The following is a 23,544-nucleotide window of genomic DNA, read 5'->3' on the forward strand; positions in this document are numbered from 1 at the left end:
GCTAGTATGCGTTTAGAGGTTAAAGTTGACATATTTGGGTATTTCGGTAACGCGGGAACTAGTATCGTTTGTAGTGACCTGAACTTTTCCATGTTTATATATATATTAAATGAAATTGTTATTTACATGATTAAGTGTTTCCAACATGTTAAGCAATCAAACTTGTTAAGACTTGATTAATTGAAATAGGTTTCATATAGACAATTGACCACCCAAGTTGACCGGTGATTCACGAACGTTAAAACTTGTAAAAACTATACGATGACATATATATGGTTATATATATAGTTAACATGATTTTATTATAAGTATGTATCTCATTAGGAATTTTAACAATGAGTTATAAACATAAAAAATGAGACTATTAATTTAAGAAACTCGAAAACGATATATATAACAATTATCGTTATAACAACATCTTACTAGGTACATATGAATCATATTAAGATATTGATACACTTGGTTAATTATGTTAAATGATAAGTAAATATATTATTAAGTGTATTAACAATGAAATACATATGTAAAAATAAGACTACTAACTTAATGATTTCGAAACGAGACATATATGTAACGATTATCGTTGTAACGACATTTAACTGTATATATATCATACTAAGATATATTATATATCATAATATCATGATAATATAACAATTTAACATCTCATTTGTTATAATAAACAATGGGTTAACAACATTCAACAAGATCGTTAACCTAAAGGTTTCAAACAACATTTACATGTAACGACTAACGATGACTTAACGACTCAGTTAAAATGTATATACATGTAGTGTTTTAATATGTATTCATAAACTTTTGAAAGACTTCAAGACACTTATCAAAATACTTCTACTTAATAAAAATGCTTACAATTACATCCTCGTTCAGTTTCATCAACAATTCTACTCGTATGCACCCGTATTCGTACTCGTACAATACACAGCTTTTAGATGTATGTACTATTGGTATATACACTCCAATAATCAGCTCTTAGCAGCCCATGTGAGTCACCTAACACATGTGGGAACCATCATTTGGCAACTAGCATGAAATATCTCATAAAATTACAAAAATATGAGTAATCATTCATGACTTATTTACATGAAAACAAAATTACATATCCTTTATATCTAATCCATACACCAACAACCAAAAACACCTACAAACACTTTCATTCTTCAATTTTCTTCATCTAATTGATCTCTCTCAAGTTCTATCTTCAAGTTCTAAGTGTTCTTCATAAATTTCAAAAGTTCTAGTTTCATAAAATCAAGAATACTTCCAAGATTGCAAGTTTACTTCCAAGTTTTCTAAATCCATTCCAAGTAATCATCCAAGATCAAGAAATCTTTGTTAATTACAGTAGGTTATCTTTCTAATACAGGGTAATAATCATATTCAAACTTTAATTCAATTTCTATAACTATAACAATCTTATTTCGAGTGGAAATCTTACTTGAAATTGTTTTCGTGTCATGATTCTGCTTCAAGAACTTTCAAGCCATCCAAGGATCCTTTGAAGCTAGATCTATTTTTCTCATTTACAGTAGGTTTATCCAAGGAACTTGAGGTAGTAATGATGTTCATAACATCATTCAATTCATACATATAAAGCTATCTTACTCGAAGGTTTAAACTTGTAATCACTAAAACATAGTTTAGTTAATTCTAAACTTGTTCGTAAATAAAAGTTAATCCTTCTAACTTGAATTTTAAAATCAACTAAACACATGTTCTATATCTATATGATATGCTAACTTAATGATTTAAAACCTGGAAACACGAAAAACACCGTAAAACTGGATTTACGCCGTCGTAGTAACACCGCGGGCTGTTTTGTGTTAGTTAATTAAAAACTATGATAAAATTTGATTTAAAAGTTGTTATTCTGGGAAAATGATTTTTATTATGAACATGAAACTATATCCAAAAATTATGGTTAAACTCAAAGTGGAAGTATGTTTTCTAAAATGGTCATCTAGACGTCGTTCTTTCGACTGAAATGACCACCTTTACAAAAACGACTTGTAACTTATTTTTCTGACTATAAACCTATACTTTTTCTGTTTATATTCATAAAATAGAGTTCAATATGAAACCATAGCAATTTGATTCACTCAAAACGGATTAAAAATGATGTAGTTATGGGTAAAACAAGATTGGATAATTTTTCTCATTTTAGCTACGTGAAAATTGGTAACAAATCTATTCCAACCATAACTTAATCAACTTGTATTGTATATTATGTAATCTTGAGATACCATAGACACGTATACAATGTTTCGACCTATCATGTCGACACATCTATATATATTTCGGAACAACCATAGACACTCTATATGTGAATGTTGGAGTTAGCTATACAGGGTTGAGGTTGATTCCAAAATATATATATAGTTTGAGTTGTGATCAATACTGAGATACGTATACACTGGGTCGTGGATTGATTCAAGATAATATTTATTGATTTATTTCTGTACATCTAACTGTGGACAACTAGTTGTAGGTTACTAACGAGGACAGCTGACTTAATAAACTTAAAACATCAAAATATATTAAAAGTGTTGTAAATATATTTTGAACATACTTTGATATATATGTATATATTGTTATAGGTTCGTGAATCAACCAGTGGCCAAGTCTTACTTCCCAACGAAGTAAAAATCTGTGAAAGTGAGTTATAGTCCCACTTTTAAAATCTAATATTTTTGGGATGAGAATACATGCAGGTTTTATAAATGATTTACAAAATAGACACAAGTACGTGAAACTACATTCTATGGTTGAATTATCGAAATCGAATATGCCCCTTTTTATTAAGTCTGATAATCTAAGAATTAGGGAATAGACACCCCTTTTTATTAAGTCTGATAATCTATTGGGCCTAACAAACCCCATCCAAAGTACCGGATGCTTTAGTACTTCGAAATTTATATCATATCCGAAGGGTGTCCCGGAATGGTGAGGATATTCTTATATATGCATCTTGTTAATGTCGGTTACCAGGTGTTCACCATATGAATGAATTTTTATCTCTATGTAAGGGATGTGTATTGAAATATGAAATCTTGTGGTCTATTGTTACGATTTGATATATATTGGTTAAACCTATAACTCACCAACATTTTTGTTGACATTTAAAGCATGTTTATTCTCAGGTGAATACTAAGAGCTTCCGCTGTTGCATACTAAAATAAGGACAAGATTTGGAGTCCATGTTTGTATGATATTGTGTAAAAACTGCATTCAAGAAACTGATTTCGATGTAACATATTTGTATTGTAAACCATTATGTAATGGTCGTGTGTAAACATGATATTTTAGATTATCATTATTTGATAATCTACGTAAAGCTTTTTAAACCTTTATTTATGAAATAAAGGTTATGGTTTGTTTTAAAAATGAATGCAGTCTTTGAAAAACGTCTCATATAGAGGTCAAAACCTCTCAACGAAATCAATTAATATGGAATGTTTTTAATCAATAAGAACGGGACATTTCAGTTGGTATCCGAGCGTTGGTCTTAGAGAACCAGAAAATTTGCATTAGTGTGTCTTATTGAGTTTGTTAGGATGCATTAGTGAGTCTGGACTTCGACCGTATTTTCTTTAAAAATGATTGCTTAACATTTTTGTTGGAAACTATATATTATTAACATGTATATATTATGTGATATATTAATCTCTTAACATGTTTGATATTGTGTGATAGATGTCTACCTCTAGCACAAATCTCATTGACTCACCTAATAATTACGAAGAGTCGAATATATATTGGACTGATTCACAAGTTCCCGAAGAAGAACCGGAAGAAGAATCAGAACCGGAAGAGGAGGAACCGGAGGAGGAAATAGAACCGGTGGGGAAAATAATAAAACGGTTAAGTAAAAGAAAATCCTCAACCAACTGACCAAGGTTAATTATGGTCAATGGTGTTTCCGCCAAGGAAGCAAAATATTGGGAGGATTACCAATTCTCCGATGAATCAGATTTCGACGAGAATTCCGATGATGTTATACAAATTACCCCAACTGAATTTAAAAAGGCAAAAGAAAATAATAAGGGAAAGGGCATAAAAATAGAGAAATCTAATTCCAACCCCGATGAACTTTATATGTATCGTCAACCCCCGAAGCCCTTAAGTTGTAACAATGACCCGGGAACCTCTAAACCACCAGGTTTTTCTAAACCGTTGTGGAAAACGACAGCTCGTATTAGGGGAACATCATATATCCCTAGAAACTTGGCAAAACGAACCAAAATCGAAGAAGAAGAAATGAGCGAGTCGGAATAAGATAGTTGTATTCGTGTGGTGTAATATATGTAATATAGTGTGCTTATGCTTTATGATATATGTAAAAATTGCTTGTATTAATATGTATTTTCTTTTATGAATCTAACTCTTGTCTATTTTACAGTATAAAAACACAAAATGGATAGATAACCCAATATTTTAAGAGACCTACCCGGAGACATGATGGATGAAATCTTGTCTAGAGTCGGTCAGAATTCTTCGGCACAACTATTTACGGCGAAATCAGTTTGTAAGACATTCGAAGAACGTTCCAAGAACGCCTTGATTTATAAAAGGCTTTCGTTCGAAAGATGGGGGATATCACATTGGGGAACCCATAAGTTACGATGTGTTTACTTTTACGCATATATTGCGGGGAACCCAAATGCTATTTTACGCAACGGGTTAAGAAATTATTTTGACTCAATATATCCGAATATAGGACTTCGTGATTTAGAAAAAGCGGCTAACATGCAACATAAAGAAGCATGTTATGCTTACGGGTTAGTACTGTTCGCTTCTTACCAAAGTGAAAACAAGAACATCGGGCCACAAGTATTAAACAAAACATTCCCACAAGTGACGGAGTCGGTAATTGGGGTAAGAAATGAGGTTTTTAGGTTATTACGAGACTGTTGGTCATTACGTAACCCTCGTCCCTTTGACGACGTTACAACACGCTGTCTTATCAACGGCCATAACGGTTATGTTCCACAAGACCAAAGATGGGAAGTAGTCCTAGTAAAACCAGAATGCATGACTTGTTTCTGGACGTATGAATTACGTGTCTTTATTGCCGTTGCTGAACGACTTGTGTACTAGCTAGAATTATCTTCACAACTATCTTGTATCAAAGTTATTGTGTGCTATATTTCATGCTTTATGTAAAATAAGCGGTATTGTAAGTTTGTAAAATATTGTATAAAAGTTTGAACGCGAAATATTATTATAATCAGTTTTTCATATAGAATTGTAGTAGTTGAATTGTATATTAGCTACTAAGTATGAACTTAACGGGTAGGTACTACCCGAATTTAAACTTATAAAACGCTAATATGAAGAAAAAGCTTTTATAAATGAGTTCATATTATGCTACGAAATACTATTAACTACTCTTAATATTCTGTATGATTAACTTGTTCCATTTGACTATTTTGAAGGAAATGGCACCGACTACTCGACACACCGTGAATATGAATGAAGAGGAATTCCGTACTTTTCTAGCTTCAAACATATCCGCAGTACAGGCTGCGCTACATACCAACAATAACCTTGGATCTAGCAGTACATGAAATCGTGTAGGATGCACCTACAAAGAATTCACTGCCTGCAAACCTTTGGAATTTGATGGAACCGAAGGAACGATCGGATTGAAACGGTGGACTGAGAAGGTCAAATCGATGTTTGCCATAAGTAAGTGTACTAAAGAGGACAAAGTGAAGTACGCTACGCATACCTTCACAGGTTCTGTGTTAACATGGTGGAATACCTATCTAGAGCAAGTGGGACAAGATGATGCGTACGCATTACCGTGGTCAGCATTCAAGCACTTGATGAACGAGAAGTACCGTCCCAGAACCGAGGTCAATAAGCTCAAGACAGAACTTAGAGGGTTACGAACCCAAGGATTTGATATTACCACGTACGAAAGATGATTCACAGAATTGTGCCTATTGTGTCCGGGAGCGTTCGAAGATGAGGAAGAGAAGATCGACGCATTTGTGAAAGGATTACCGGAAAGAATCCAAGAAGATATAAGTTCACATGAGCCCGCCTCCATACAACAGGCATGTAGAATGGCTCACAAACTAGTGAAACAGATTGAGGAAAGAATTAAAGAACAGACGGTTGAAGAGGCCAATGTGAAGCAAGTGAAAAGAAAGTGGGAGGAAAACGGTGATAAGAATCACCAATACAACAACAACAGCAATTACAATAATAATCGCAACAATTATCCCAACAATCGCAACATCAATCGCAACTACAACAAATGGCCCAACAACAACAACAACAACAACAACAACAACAACAACAACAACAACAACAACAACAACTACAACAATCATCCCAACAATAATAACAACCGCAACAAAAACAACAATTAGAAGCAGCTATGCCAAAGGTGTGAAAAGTATCACTCGGGGTTCTGCACCAAATTTTGCAACAAGTGTAAAAGAAATGGTCATAGCGCGGCGAAGTGTGAGGTCTACGGACCAGGGGTTAACAGAACGAAAGGAACAAATGGTGTCAGAATGAGTAATTGATAATGCTAAAAACGAACATATATTTCATAGCATTATTCCTCAAGAAAGACAAGCTTTTAGTTGCAATTGTTCTATTTACAAGTGATATTCGTTTAAATAATAAAAGGTGAAGACAAAAGACAGATTCGACGAATTGAAGACGCAAACGACCAAAAAGCTCAAAAGTACAAAAGACAATCAAAGAGGTTCCAATTATTGATAAGAAACATCTCGAAATTACAAGAGTACAAGATTCAAAACGCAAAGTACAAGATATTAAATTGTACGCAAGGACGTTCGAAAATCCGGAACCGGGACCAGAGTCAACTCTCAACGCTCGACGCAACGGACTAAAAATTACAAGTTAACTATGCACATAAATATAATATAATATTTAAATAATTCTTATAATTATTTAATATATTATATTTATTTAAAACCGTCGGTAAACAAAGAGCCAAACTCCTCTGAGCTGTAATTTCAAACTCCGCGACTCGCGGAGTTTGAAGGCAAAATTGGCCGTGAGTCGCGGACCCCCAAAATGAGAAACTGCCTATAAAGCCAACCGAATTCTGAGCATTTTTCATAATCTTTTTCTTCTTCTCCTCATTCATACGTAAAATATATATATATATATATATATAATTTATATTTTAATTTTAATTATAATTCTAATAATAAGGGTATGTTAGCGAATATTGTAAGGGTGTAAGTCGAAATTCTGTCCGTGTAACGCTACGCTATTTTTAATCATTGTAAGTTATGTTCAACCTTTTTAAATTAATGTCTCGTAGCTAAGTTATTATTATGCTTATTTAAAACGAAGTAATCATGATGTTGGGCTAATTACTAAAATTGGGTAATTGGGCTTTGTACCATAATTGGGGTTTGGACAAAAGAACGACACTTGTGGAAATTAGTCTATGAGCTATTAATGGGCTTTATATTTGTTTAACTAAATGATAGTTTGTTAATGTTAATATAAAGATTTACAATTGGGCGTCCCTATAAATTACCATATACACTCAATCGGACACTATGGGCGGGGTATTTATATGTACGAATAATCGTTCATTTAACCGGACACGGGAATGGATTAATAGCCACTAGAATAAGTAAAACAGGGGTGAAATTATGTACAAGGACACTTGGTATAATTGATAACAAAATATTAAAACCTTGGGTTACACTCAGTCGACATCCTGGTGTAATTATTAAACAAAGTATTAAAATCTTGTTACAGTTTAAGTCCCCAATTAGTTGGAATATTTAACTTCGGGTATAAGGATAATTTGACGAGGACACTCGCACTTTATATTTATGACTGATGGACTGTTATGGACAAAAACCAGACGGACATATTAAATAATCCAGGACAAAGGACAATTAACCCATGGGCATAAAACTAAAATCAACACGTCAAACATCATGATTACGGAAGTTTAAATAAGCATAATTCTTTTATTTCATATTTAATTTCCTTTATTTTATATTTAATTGCACTTCTAATTATCGCATTTTTATTGTTATTGTATTTAATTGCACTTTTAATTATCGTACTTTTTAATTATCGCAAGTTTATTTTATCGCACTTTTATTATTCGCAATTTCATTATCGTTATTTACTTTATGCTTTAATTTAAGTCTTGTATTTATTTTTAATATTTTACATTTTGTTTTAACTGCGACTAAAGTTTTAAAATCGACAAACCGGTCATTAAACGGTAAAAACCCCCCTTTATAATAATAATATTACTTATATATATATATTTGTATTTTTATAAAAGTAAACTAATATAGCGTTAAGCTTTGTTTAAAAAGATTCCCTGTGGAACGAACTACTTTATATGCTACTCTGTACGATTAGGTACATGCCTATAAGTATATCCTATAAGTGTTGTAGCAAGGTTTAAGTATATCCATTCTATAAATAAATAAATATCTTGTGTAAAATTGTATCGTATTTAATAGTATTTTCTGTAAAAATATAAGCTATTTTATATGCTACTCTGCTAAAACATCAAGTATTTTTGGCGCCGCTGCCGGGAAATCTCTTAAAAGCCGGAAGCGTAACGCTAATATAGAAAAAAAAAAAAGATTTTTATTTTACTTTTATTAAAATTCGTTTTTATAAAAGTACGTTTTAAATATTAGAAAAACAAAAAAAAATATAAATAAAGAAAAACGCGTCGAATTTAAATAAGCTGTCATCTGAATTTCTGAACCCCGCGACTCGCGGGGTTTGATGCATTAAATACCGCAACTCGCGGAGTGAACCTGACACGCTGACAGAAACCCTAATTCAGTATTAATTACGAGTAATTATTAATAATTATTATTTTAAACCCTAATTAATTATTATATTATAATTAGTTTTATTTTTTATTTAATTTATTTTATTTAGTTAAATTAGTTTAATTAAATTGTAAAATTAGTAGTTTTATTAAATAAATAATATAAAAATAATATTTTTATAAAAATTGTACTTTTTACAACTTTTTGTATATTTTTATATTTTGTCCCTTTTTAATCGTTTTAGCGTAATATTTGTATTTTTAGCTCATATTTAGTTTTAAACTCAGTTTTTGCCATAGTTATTTTTACTCCTAGATTTTTAGTCTTTGCCGTAGAATTCCTTAAGTGCTTTTTCTTAGACTAAGATTTAGGTACTTTAGAATTTTGTGACGCCTTTTTAAGTTTTAGTTTCTTTTTAAGTTATTTTCATTTGGGATATAGTTTTTCTTGTAAGCTTTAATATTTTTAGACACCTTTTACCTATGTATCAATTATCATTCCAATTAGTAATTTCAATTTACAATTATAATTTTAAGTTAGTTGTAGTAATAAGGTTAGGTTAGTCAAGTATTTTTAAGTTTTTATAAGTTTCTTTAATTTTTCCGTCACCTTTTATTTTTCAACCATTTTTCTTTTTCAACCTTTTTCCGACGAACACTTTTTCTTTCTTATTTCTCGCTATTCTAGTTTTTAGGACATAGATTTTAATTCTACTTCTTATCTAATTTTCTTAAAATTACGAAAATTTATTTTAAGTGGTTAAATTGATAGACATCAAAATTTTCTGGTTCGTAGTAATAGTTGGATTTGTACGTGGACCGGGTTATTGGAGCCAAACAGTCCTCAATTATATTGAGACCAAACGAATCCTGCCCCTCTGCTGCATCTTTTGGCTATTCGAAACGTGGGCAAAATCAGAAAAGTCTATTGGTTGGATAACTTATTATAATTTTTCTTTCCTTTTAAAAACTAATAGGATATTCAGTGAATGCACCGAGCAAGACGATCACCACCTTTTGTACGTTCACCACCTGTAACTAGATCAAGACATTTAGCAAATATAACCGCCGTTGATTTTTCTTTAGAATCGTCATCCAGTCGACCAAGTACTTCAGTTCAAATTTCCGATAATCCATTTTTTGAACCCGACCTCACAATTGAGAATCCGGAGAATATTCAGGAACGGTTCGTAGATCCTGAACCATTAAACTTTCCTCCGGAACCACCAATCATTCAAACAGAGATTGTTGAGGAACGAACCATTAAATCAGAATCCTCTAGTGATTCCGATTCAACAAATTCAATTATGGAGAATCTGGAACCTTTAAGTATGGAAGACCGAATGAGAGCTAAACGCACTGGCCAAGGTCACGCAATTACTCATCCAGACATTAATGCGCCAGATTATGAAATCAAAGGACAAATTCTACACATGGTGACTAATCAATGCCAATTTAGCGGTGCGCCGAAGGAAGATCCAAATGAACATCTACGTACCTTTAATAGGATCTGCACACTATTTAAAATCCGAGAAGTGGAGGATGAACAGATATATCTCATGTTATTTCCCTGGACTTTAAAGGGAGAAGCCAAAGATTGGTTGGAATCGTTACCTGAAGGGGCGATCGATACATGGAAAGTTTTAGTTGAAAAATTTCTTAAACAATTCTTTCCGGCATCTAAAGCCGTAAGACTTCAAGCAGAAATTGTTACGTTTACACAGAAACCGAATGAAACTCTATATGAGGCATGGACTAGATATGGAAAGTTGTTAAGAGGATGTCCGCAACATGGTTTAGACACCTGTCAAATAGTACAAATATTCTACCAAGGATGCGACATCACTACAAGGAAAGACATAGATATAGCAGCTGGTGGTTCTATTATGAAGAAAACCGAAACTGATGCTTACAAAATTATTGATAACACTGCTTCCCACTCACATGAGTGGCACCAAGAAAAAGACATCGTTAGATCATCTAAAGAAGCTAGAGCCGATTCTAGCCATGACTTAGATTCCATTTCCGCAAAGATAGATGCTGTGGAGAGACGAATGGAAAAGATGACTAAAGATATTCACTCAATACGAATTAGTTGTGAGCAGTGTGGAGGACCACATTTGACAAAAGATTGTCTCAGTATTGAATTAACAATGGAACAAAGAGAGAATATTTCATACATAAACCAAATGACTGGAAATAATTATCAGAATAATTATCAACCACCAAGACCGATTTACAATCAAAACCAGAATTATAACCGAAATATTCCATACAACAACCAACAAGTATCCAATAATACTTACAATCAGCAAAGACCTAATTTTCAAAACAAACCACCACAACAAACCGATGATAAAAAGCCGAATTTAGAAGATATGATGACGAAGCTAGTTAAAACTCAAACGCAGTTTTTCACATCTCAAAAACAAACCAATGAACAAAATGCTCAAGCATTTAGAAATCAACAAGCTTCTATTCAAAATCTGGAACCAGAAGTAAGTAACCTAGCAAGGTTAATAGGTGAAAGAAAACCAGGAAGTCTACCTAGTGATACAAATGCTAACCCCCGGAATGAAACAGCTAAAGCCATTACCACAAGAAGTGGTACAACACTTAAACCACCTGAAATACCTGTAACTTCTGATGAAGCTATTCCTACTCCACAAGAACCACAACCTGATCAAGATAAGGAAAAACAACCGGTAGTTGAAAAGGTTAATGAAGATAACACAGTTAAGGCTAAACCTTATGTTAAACCATACCAACCACCACTTCCTTACCCGAGTAAAATGAAGAAAGAGAAACTTGAAGCCGAGCAATCCAAATTCTTGGATATGTTTAAACAGATAAATGTAAATCTTCCTTTCATTGATGTGATTTCAGGAATGCCTAGATATGCTAAATTCTTGAAAGATCTAATCTCAAATAGAAAGAAAATGGAAGAACTCTCGGCTGTTACTATGAATGCTAATTGTTCAGCAGTGCTGTTGAATAAGATACCAGAAAAACTATCTGATCCAGGAAGTTTCACAATTCCATGTTTTCTGGGTAGTCTTAGTTTAAAAGAAGCATTGGCAGACTTAGGTGCTAGTATAAATTTAATGCCGTATTCACTATACACTAAACTAGACCTTGGAGAATTGAAACCAACCAGAATAAGCATACAACTAGCCGATAGATCAATAAAATATCCTAGAGGGATAATGGAGAACATGCTAGTTAAAGTTGGTAATTTAGTATTTCCAGTAGATTTTGTTGTTCTGGACATGGAAGAAGATTCTCAAGTTCCTCTCATATTAGGAAGACCATTCTTAAACACGGCTAAAGCAATGATAGACGTGTTCGGTAAGAAATTGACCCTAAGTATAGAGGATGAGAGTGTTACCTTTTCAGTTGATAGAGCAATGCAACAACCACAATCTGCAGATGATACATGTTATTATATTCAAACTATAGATGCACATGCAGAATTATTAGAAGAATTTCCAGAATTACAAGGAACAGGAGAATGTTCTTTAGGAGAAGGTAATGAACCAATTGATGAAGCTGAAATGTTAGCTACACTTATAGCTAATGGATATGAACCAACAACAGAAGAAATTCAAATGCTAAAAGAAGAAGACAAATATCGATATAAATCATCGATAGAAGAACCTCCGAAATTAGAGTTAAAGCCACTTCCAAACCATTTGGAATACGCTTATTTACATGGTGAATCTGAATTACCTGTAATAATATCGTCTTCTCTTACTGAAAATGAGAAATCACAACTCATTTCTGTGTTGAAAGCTCATAAACCAGCCATTGCATGGAAGATTCATGATATTAAAGGAATAAGTCCTTCGTATTGCACACATAAAATCCTTATGGAAGAAGGTCATAAAACGTATGTGCAACGCCAACGAAGACTAAATCCTAATATGCAAGATGTAGTTAAGAAAGAGATTATTAAACTGCTAGATGCAGGTCTAATTTATCCAATTTCTGATAGTCCATGGGTAAGCCCAGTTCAATGCGTGCCTAAGAAGGGTGGCATGACTGTCATTACAAATGAGAAAAATGAGCTTATTCCTACTAGAACCGTAACAGGATGGCGTGTGTGTATTGATTATAGAAAATTAAATGACGCCACCAGAAAAGATCACTTTCCCTTACCTTTCATAGATCAAATGTTGGAAAGATTAGCCGGAAATAGTTACTATTGTTTTCTAGATGGATTTTCCAGATATTTTCAAATTTCAATAGCACCCGAAGATCAAGAGAAAACCACATTCACGTGCCCTTATGGTACTTTTGCTTACAAACGCATGCCATTTGGACTTTGCAACGCCCCTGCAACCTTTCAAAGGTGTATGATGGCGATTTTTCACGACATGATAGAAGAATGCATGGAAGTATTCATGGATGACTTTTCAGTCTTCGGTGATACATTTGAATCATGTCTAGTTAATCTGGAACGAATGCTTCTTAGATGCGAACAATCAAATCTAGTACTTAATTGGGAGAAATGCCATTTCATGGTTAAAGAAGGCATCGTTCTTGGACATAAAATTTCAAAAGAAGGAATTGAAGTGGATAGAGCTAAAGTAGATGTAATTGCTAAACTTCCACATCCCACCAATGTTAGAGGAGTTAGGAGTTTTCTAGGGCATGCCGGTTTTTACCGACGTTTCATAAAAGATTTTTCTAAAATTGCCACTCCTATGAATAAACTCCTAGAAAAGGATGCTCCATTCATCTTTTCAGATGAGTGTATCAAATCTTTTAATATTCTTAAAGAAAAACTCACTAATGCGCCGATCATGATCACACCAAATTGGAATCTACCATTTGAACTAATGTGCGATGCAAATGATTTTGCAATGGGAGCCGTTTTAGGACAAAGGATTGAAAAACGATTTCAACCTATATATTATGCTAGTAAGACGTTACAAGGAGCACAAACGAACTATACAACTACTGAAAAAGAACTCCTTGCTATTGTCTTTGCTTTTGACAAATTTCGATCATATCTCGTTCTAGCAAAAACGGTGGTCTATACCGACCATTCTGCTCTTAGATACCTATTTTCAAAACAAGATGCTAAACCAAGATTAATCCGTTGGATCTTACTCTTACAAGAGTTTGATATTGAAATCCGAGATAAAAGAGGAGCAGAAAATCTCGCCGCTGATCATCTTTCTCGTCTTGAAAATCCTGAATTAGAAGTTCTAAATGAATCGGCCATACAAGACAACTTTCCTGATGAATATCTATTGAAGATAGATTATAAAGAAATCCCATGGTTTGCAGACTATGCAAACTATTTAGTATGTGGATTCCTTGAAAAAGGATTATCGTACCAAAGACGAAAGAAATTCTTCAGTGATATAAAACACTATTTTTGGGAAGATCCACATCTGTTTAAAAGTTGTCCAGATGGAATAATACGCCGATGTGTATTTGGAGATGAAGCTAGTAAAATTTTAAACCATTGTCACACAGGACCAACAGGAGGGCATTATGGGCCTCAACTAACAGCAAGAAAAGTTTATGATGCTGGATTCTATTAGCCTACAATTTACAAAGACGCACACCTTCTTTGCAAATCCTGTGATGCTTGTCAAAGGGCCGAAAAAATAAGTCAACGTGATGAAATGCCACAAAATGTCATCCAAGTATGTGAAGTATTTGACATTTGGGGTATTGACTTTATGGGTCCATTTCCAAAATCTCATAATAATCTATATATACTCGTAGCCATTGATTATGTATCTAAATGGGCGGAAGCACAAGCTCTCCCAACTAACGATGCACGAGTTGTAGTCAACTTTTTAAAACGTCTTTTTGCAAGGTTTGGAACACCGAAAGCTTTGATAAGTGATCGGGGTACTCATTTCTGTAATAATCAACTTGAGAAAGTTCTTAAAAGATATGGAGTAACTCATAAAATCTCCACCGCATATCATCCACAAACAAGTGGACAAGTTGAAAATACCAACCGAGCCTTAAAACGTATTCTAGAGAAAACCGTAGGATCAAATCTGAAGGAATGGTCCATTAAATTGGAGGATGCACTCTGGGCTTTTAGAACAGCCTACAAAACTCCAATTGGAACCACACCTTTTAGACTTGTTTATGGAAAAACATGTCATCTTCCAGTAGAAATTGAACACAAAGCATTTTGGGCTTTGAAAACATGTAATCTTGATTTACATGAAGCTGGACGTCTACGATTAAGTCAACTAAACGAATTAGAAGAATTAAGACATGAAGCATACGATAATTCGTTAATCTATAAAGAAAGAACGAAGAAATGGCATGATAAAAGAATCAGAAGTTCAAAAGAATTTAAAGAAGGAGACAGAGTTCTTCTTTTCAATTCACGATTCAAGCTATTTCCTGGAAAATTGAAATCAAGATGGTCTGGACCATTCATAGTCAAAAGAGTTTTCCCATACGGAACGATAGAATTAATAAATTCAAATGGGATTGAATTTAAAGTTAATGGTCACAGAGTTAAACATTACATACATGGTCCGATGGAAGTCGACAACGAAGTTAATCACAATTTCGACACCACAGCTAACTAAGTGTGGGGAGAATCATGTCTTTAAAGGATAATATGTATTTCTGTTAGAGTTAGATTGTCTGTTTTCGTGTAGTTCTCGAAAATGGAACCCGAATGGTCTTTCCCTAGCAGACCCTAAAGAACTAGTCTTCTCCCCCCATTCTGAATTTTTATTTTTTTTAGGTTTTTACAAAATGAAGACTGCCTGTGAACTAAACCATGGTCTAATGCTACACGCTTTGATCACTAAACGTAATAATGACATAATACCGAGTGAAATAGTATCAGTAATCAGAGAAAGAATGGACGGAGTTAGAAAAGAATCCAGATGCGAAGATAATAAGTTACAATTTGGTAAAGGAAAATCAAAATCCGCAGCAAAAAGAAGAGCACGACACCTAGAACGATGTCACAAATGCGGAAAATGGTCACATGGAGGTAAATGTTCAAATAATCAAACCTATTCAAATACCGAATTTGTTACTTTATGCAGAGACGGACCGTTCATATGTTTAGAAGAAAAGACACTGAATGCTCGAGGTTACGCCTATGTAGCCATGGAAAACCAATTAAACCGACTATCTTATGAATGGGATAGATCATATAACTAAGAAATCTATTTCACAGGTATGTCTGTACAATTTTTATTTTTTTTCTTATTTTTAACCTTTTGATAATAAACGCTAATTTGTTCGCTATAAAGTATTAAATTGGTATTAAATAAAATTAGGTTTGGCGACCAAAATTATTGATATCATTCAAAAATTTATTACATCACTGCGAAATTTAACGTTTATTCTTAAGGTATAAATATCTTTAATCAATCAACCCAAAATATTTCAAAAATTCGTCATGAGTTAAATTAGGTCTTGGAACCGAAATTACTTTACCGAAAAGAGGGGCGCATATTTTTGATAATATTTGATTGATTAAAGTGGGATAAAAAGCCAAAAAGATTTTTAATTTTATTTTTACCATGTTTTTAAAATTAATATTTAAATCTTAAATTAATATTGTAAACTTTGTAAAAACAATATATTTAAAATTGTAAATATTTGAAAAATTAATATAAGTTTGGTGTGAATTTATAATATGAATTTTTAAATTAAGTTTGGTGTGAATTTTTAATTTTATCCATTTCAAATTTTAAGTTTGGTGTGAATTTTTAATATTAATTTTGAATTTTATATTTAAGTTGTGTGAATTTAAAAACAAAAATTTACTTTATCTCATTAAGTTAAAAATATGATTTTTAAAATTCGTTGTAAGTTGAAGACTAGGTCTTTGAACCGAAATTGCTTTACCCGAGGGAGGGACGAGAACTTTTATTATCATTATTTTTAATCTTATTGAATTAAAGTATGCCAAAAACATTGAAAAAACCCAAAAATCTTAGCTTTTAAAACAATCGCTACAAAAAGATAAATTTTAAAATTTTGTCGAGGGACGGACTAGGACATCGATCCGAAACGACCTCGTCCTAAATAACAAGGGAAACAAAATTTTAAAATTAAGTACTTAATTGTTTTATAAGTTAATGATTATAAAAAAAAAAAAAATAGCAAACTCCGCGACTCGCGGAGTTTGAAGGGTCCAAACACCGCGAGTCGCGGGAGGACTGAAATACAGAAAAAATAAAAAGAGCTGCAACTGATCAGTCCACACCTCAAACCAAAAAATACTGCGAACATATATGCGAAAAAACCCCAAAAACACCCCCAAAATCACAATTTTTAACCGTTAATCACCAAATCTTTCACTAAAATCATGTTGAGAAGGATGCTATCTAGGAATTACTCAAGAAAAACGGTAAATTTCTACACCTAAACACCATTTAATCCGAAATTAGTGTTCTTGAGCAATTTTTTTTCCCAATTTGATTTTGATGCTTTTTAGTGTAATTAGGCTTAAATTGTTTATGTATTATGCTTGTATAACCTAGATTGATGCTATTTAACATGATTAGAAGCCTTAAACTTCAAATTTTGAGTAATCTAGGGTTTGTGTTCTTGAGCAAATTTGGGGCTTTTTGATATAAACAGGTTATGGCCGATTTTTGTCATGAATTGTTGCTAAATTAAGTAGTGTAACATGTTTAGGTAGTTAATGATCCAAACTTTGAGCCTAAACATGATTTTGAGAATTAAAGTGGACTTTTTCAAAGTCTAAAATTCATGAACTTGATTTTTAAGAGATAATGCCATTTGAGACTTGTTTAATTGCTAGTAATGATTATTTTGACATGTTATTTGAGTTAAATGCTTATGAACTTGGCGAACATTTTCATATATGCTTATTTGAAAAAGTGTAGATTTGATAAAAATGTGAAAATGAGCTTAAGTTTGATATAAATTGATCATGTCATTGTAATTATTTTGATTGAAGATTTTGCTGACACTAATGCGTATTTGGATGCACAAAAATTGTGTTTGATGTGTTTTGCAGACTGAAAGGGGTGAATCTTCATCCCAAGCTCGCAATGCTCCTGCTGAGAATACGGAACAACAGGAGGTGGATAACTACTACAAGCAGGATATACCTCATCCAGTCATGACATTTTCTGATATGCACTTGGAAGATTTGCATCCGAACCTGAGATTTGACAGACTTTGGATAGATTATCCAAAATACCAAAGGGGTTTGCATACTCTTCATTCTAAGGTTGTTGAGGTACCGAGGGTCATAGAATGGGGACCCTTAGAAGCTGTAGAATTGGCCGGGCCAATTAGGGAATTACTTGTACAAAGGTATGGTAATTCTACTTTTAATGACTGGGTACGTTTATTCACCATGCGTAGACCTGTATATAAAGTATGGTGTGAAGAATTGTTGTGTAGTATAGAGTTGAATGATCGGGTAGCTAGTTTAACCGATCGTTCTTTTATTAGATTTTTGTTAGGCGGTTCGATGCGCCACATGTCTTTACTGGACATGGCTCAGGCTTTACGTATATATACGCCTGAGGAGTTAGCATCTGCCGATTGCAGAGGGTTGATACTAAACGGTAGAAAGATAGATGAAAATTTTGATACACACGGTGTGTGGAGTCAAATGACAAGCCATCACCGTTTCAAAGGGGGAAATTACTCTTATTTGGATATAGATAGAGCCGAATTAAGAGTGATTCATAGGTTTTTAGCTAATTCGATTACACAAAGGGGTAAGAACAAGGAAAAGGTAAATGAACAGGATTTGTTTTACCATATGTGTATTCGAGACCCACAAAGCACTGTAAGTATACTGTATTGTGTGGGTTATTATTTATCAGCTATGGTTCGGGGGATGAGACCGCATAGCATAATAGGAGGTGGTATTTTTATTACTTTGATTGCTGAATATCTCGGTGTGGATATAAGTCGGGGGGGATTATTAGTCGAAGAACCAGAACCCCGCGATACTATAGGTTTAAATGTATACCATGGTGCGAAAGTTTTGAAGAGGCGAAATAACGCCGCAGTACCATACCATGGTAGACATCCACAGGTTGAGAGAAACCAACAGCAAGGTAATGTAGGAGGGAGAAATGAGATGCAAGAAATGCAAAGGTTTATAGCTTCACAGGAGTACGAAAATGCTAGACAGAGAGCATTTGAAGATTGGCAAGTTCATCAGAACCAAATCATAGCTCATTGCCAACATATAGGTAGAAACTATATTCCTACACCGAAACCCATCTTCCCTCCCTGGTCTATAGAGATGCAACCACCGTATCCTACGTATAACCCTGCCGAAGCATTCTATAGCACCTATGGTTATGCCTGGAACCCCTATTGGTACCAGTATCATCCCTAGTATACTTAGTTTTATTTATTTTGTAATTTGTAATGATTGATACGTTTAATACTTTTGTTAATATTGTAATAGTTTTTATAATTGTCTAACTTTTATTCTTAGATTTTAATAATTTTTGAATGTGGGGTAATATACCAAACTTCAAAATTATGTATATATGTTTGCAGTTTATCTTATGTACACAACAGGGTAAAACAACGCATTTTCAAAGACTGGCATTAAGTTCAGCAAAAGCAACTAATTTTGACGACAAGATGCAAAATATATGTGAAATAACAACAAGACGGAATGAACAAATGATGTGCACCATTTATCATTCAGCAAACAAACGCCAATATATTTGGAAACTTTGGTAAAAATTTAATCATTTTCACACAAATCACCCTCAATAATTTAAATTATTACTGATTTCTTGCAAATGAGGGCATTGCAAGATCTTAAGTGTGGGAAGGGGTTAAATTCTTTCGGATTTTAAAATTTTTTTACTTTATACATTTGGTTACCATTAAAAATACTAGTAAAGCAGTAGTTGTATTAGAATCTAGTACTCTCTGATAATAAAGAACAGCCCTAGTCTTATATACTGACTACCCAATTCTAGTAAAATTTTTCAAAATTTTCAATTAAATGAACTCAAAATCATGTTTATACATATTTATGAACGATAAAACTAGGTTTTAACACCGAAATTATTGTTACCTCGGAAAGGACATAAATTGAGAAACAAACCAAAATGTTAAAATTCATTTAAAATGGAATAGAGGACGATAAAAAGGAAAATAAAAGCCAAGTGTGGGAAAATTTACCAAGTTATCTTAAACATATGTCACATATATCTGTAACAAATAACTGAAAATACTTTTGCTTTGGACTAAACTAAACTGTTTTACCCGATGAAAGAAAAGAAGAGATGGATCTACACGATGAATCAATTCCATCATTAAAAGGAAGTAAAGTCTTCCGAAAAAGAAACGCGCTTCTTGATTTAGGTCATGAAGTTGTCGTCCAGACCAGCTGTAGGTTGACGAAAAATCTTGAAAAGTCATCACTAAAATCAGCAGGAAATCCACGAACTTCAGCATTAAACAGGGTCGCCAAGTGGTCAGATTTATCCTAACCATGAGAAGGATTTATCTCGTACAATGGGGGGCACCATGCAAATTAGCTGGATAAGACTAATGAATCAGATCCCCAGAAAGGATAATCTCCTTAAAGATTAAAAATCAGCTTTTAAAGACTGATATTACTCAATCCTAGAGATTGACCTTAAAGATTGAGAATTACAAACTCATGGAATTCAATGATATCTAAACTCGAGCTTGAACGAGAAAATATTTTGATCAAAATTACAAACCGATTTGTTTTCTGAAAACCCTATTTTCAATGCGTTCATTACCATTGAACGTAAAATCCTAGGAATTCACCTGGAATTCATTAGGTCACCTGAACTAAATCGGGTGTCAACCGTAAGAACGGTGGTTGCATAGTGGTCAAAGACAGGACCTTGTGCCATACCGAAAAATTATAAGGGTGAGCTTTACTATTGCTCCTACCAAGGATAGTAATTGCGTCCGACACGTTATAGACCATAATTAAAAGCATGTCAGGGGACATTGCCTTAACAGTTGCTTGTTCAACGCTTTCCTTTACAACCGGACGGTAGTTTACCGAAAGGTAATATACGGGAAAAGTAAACTGGACGTGTTGCTTTCCAAATACAAGGTTAGCAAGTGGGTGACACAAAACCATAAGTTTTGAGCTAAAATTTTCAAATCTGAAACCCAACAAACCCACAAAAATATTTTGCAAACACCGGTAAAGGGTTATTCCGGAAAACTTATCTAGGGTAAAAAACTAGATTTAATTTTTAAAAGATCAAATATTTTCATAAAGATCCAATTTCCTTAATGGATCTAAATTTTTATAGTCATGTGGGACTGTAAACCATATCGTTACTACCATTGTTTATACCACCGTATAGAAATCACTGATGTACAAAGTGTGAAGAATAAAGAAGTGATTCTAGTATTTCCAGACGATATTGCTTGAGGACAAGCAACGCTCAAGTTTGGGAATATTTGATAATGCTAAAAACGAACATATATTTCATAGCATTATTCCTCAAGAAAGACAAGCTTTTAGTTGCAATTGTTCTATTTACAAGTGATATTCGTTTAAATAATAAAAGGTGAAGACAAAAGACAGATTCGACGAATTGAAGACGCAAACGACCAAAAAGCTCAAAAGTACAAAAGACAATCAAAGAGGTTCCAATTATTGATAAGAAACGTCTCTAAATTACAAGAGTACAAGATTCAAAACGCAAAGTACAAGATATTAAATTGTACGCAAGGACGTTCGAAAATCCGGAACCGGGACCAGAGTCAACTCTCAACGCTCGACGCAACGGACTAAAAATTACAAGTTAACTATGCACATAAATATAATATAATATTTAAATAATTCTTATAATTATTTAATATATTATATTTATTTAAAACCGTCGGTAAACAAAGAGCCAAACTCCTCTGAGCTGTAATTTCAAACTCCGCGACTCGCGGAGTTTGAAGGCAAAATTGGCCGCGAGTCGCGGACCCCCAAAATGAGAAACTGCCTATAAAGCCAACCAAATTCTGAGCATTTTTCATAATCTTTTTCTTCTTCTCCTCATTCATACGTAAAATATATATATATATTTATAATTTATGTTTTAATTTTAATTATAATTCTAATAATAAGGGTATGTTAGCGAATATTGTAAGGGTGTAAGTCGAAATTCTGTCCGTGTAACGCTACGCTATTTTTAATCATTGTAAGTTATGTTCAACCTTTTTAAATTAATGTCTCGTAGCTAAGTTATTATTATGCTTATTTAAAACGAAGTAATCATGATGTTGGGCTAATTACTAAAATTGGGTAATTGGGCTTTGTACCATAATTGGGGTTTGGACAAAAGAACGACACTTGTGGAAATTAGACTATGAGCTATTAATGGGCTTTATATCTGTTTAACTAAATGATAGTTTGTTAATGTTGATATAAAGATTTACAATTGGGCGTCCCTATAAATTACCATATACACTCAATCGGACACGATGGGCGGGGTATTTATATGTACGAATAATCGTTCATTTAACCGGACACGGGAATGGATTAATAGCTACTAGAATAAGTAAAACAGGGGTGAAATTATGTACAAGGACACTTGGTATAATTGATAACAAAATATTAAAACCTTGGGTTACACTCAGTCGACATCCTGGTGTAATTATTAGACAAATTATTAAAATCTTGTTACAATTTAAGTCCCCAATTAGTTGGAATATTTAACTTCGGGTATAAGGATAATTTGACGAGGACACTCGCACTTTATATTTATGACTGATGGACTGTTATGGACAAAAACCAGACGGACATATTAAATAATCCAGGACAAAGGACAATTAACCCATGGGCATAAAACTAAAATCAACACGTCAAACATCATGATTACGGAAGTTTAAATAAGCATAATTCTTTTATTTCATATTTAATTTCCTTTATTTTATATTTAATTGCACTTCTAATTATCGCATTTTTATTGTTATTGTATTTAATTGCACTTTTAATTATCGTACTTTTTAATTATCGCAAGTTTATTTTATCGCACTTTTATTATTCGCAATTTCATTATCGTTATTTACTTTATGCTTTAATTTATGTCTTGTATTTATTTTTAATATTTTACATTTGGTTTTAACTGTGACTAAAGTTTTAAAATCGACAAACCGGTCATTAAACGGTAAAAACCCCCCTTTATAATAATAATATTACTTATATATATATATATATATATATTTGTATTTTTATAAAAGTAAACTGATAAGGCTAAAAAGGAACATATATTTCATAGCATTATCCCCCAAGAATGACAAGTTTTTAGTTGCAATTGTTCCATTTTCAAGTAATATTCGTTTATATTTAATAAGTGCGAAGACAAAAGGCGAAAACGAAGATTTGAAGACAAAAAGGTCCAAAATGCTAAAAAGTACAAGATACAATCAAAAAGGTTTAAATTATTGATGAGGAACGTCTAAAAATGACAAGAGTACAAGTTACAAAACGCAAAGTACACGATATAAAATAGTACGCAAGAACGTTCGAAAATCCGGAACCGGGACATGAACCAACTCTCAACGCTCGACGCAACGGTGTAAAAATTATGAGTCAACTATGCACAAGAATAAAACATAATATTTAAATAATTCATAATAAGAATAATATTAAATAATAAAAAGTTGTTAATTGAGCATAGTTCAGGGGTCATAAGTGAAAATTCAATTTATAAATTCGCCTATAAAAGGCTATGTAAACGTAATTGATATAT

This window comes from Rutidosis leptorrhynchoides, chromosome 3 (assembly GCF_046630445.1).
Source record: "Rutidosis leptorrhynchoides isolate AG116_Rl617_1_P2 chromosome 3, CSIRO_AGI_Rlap_v1, whole genome shotgun sequence".
In the NCBI taxonomy this organism is placed as follows: Eukaryota; Viridiplantae; Streptophyta; class Magnoliopsida; order Asterales; family Asteraceae; genus Rutidosis; species Rutidosis leptorrhynchoides.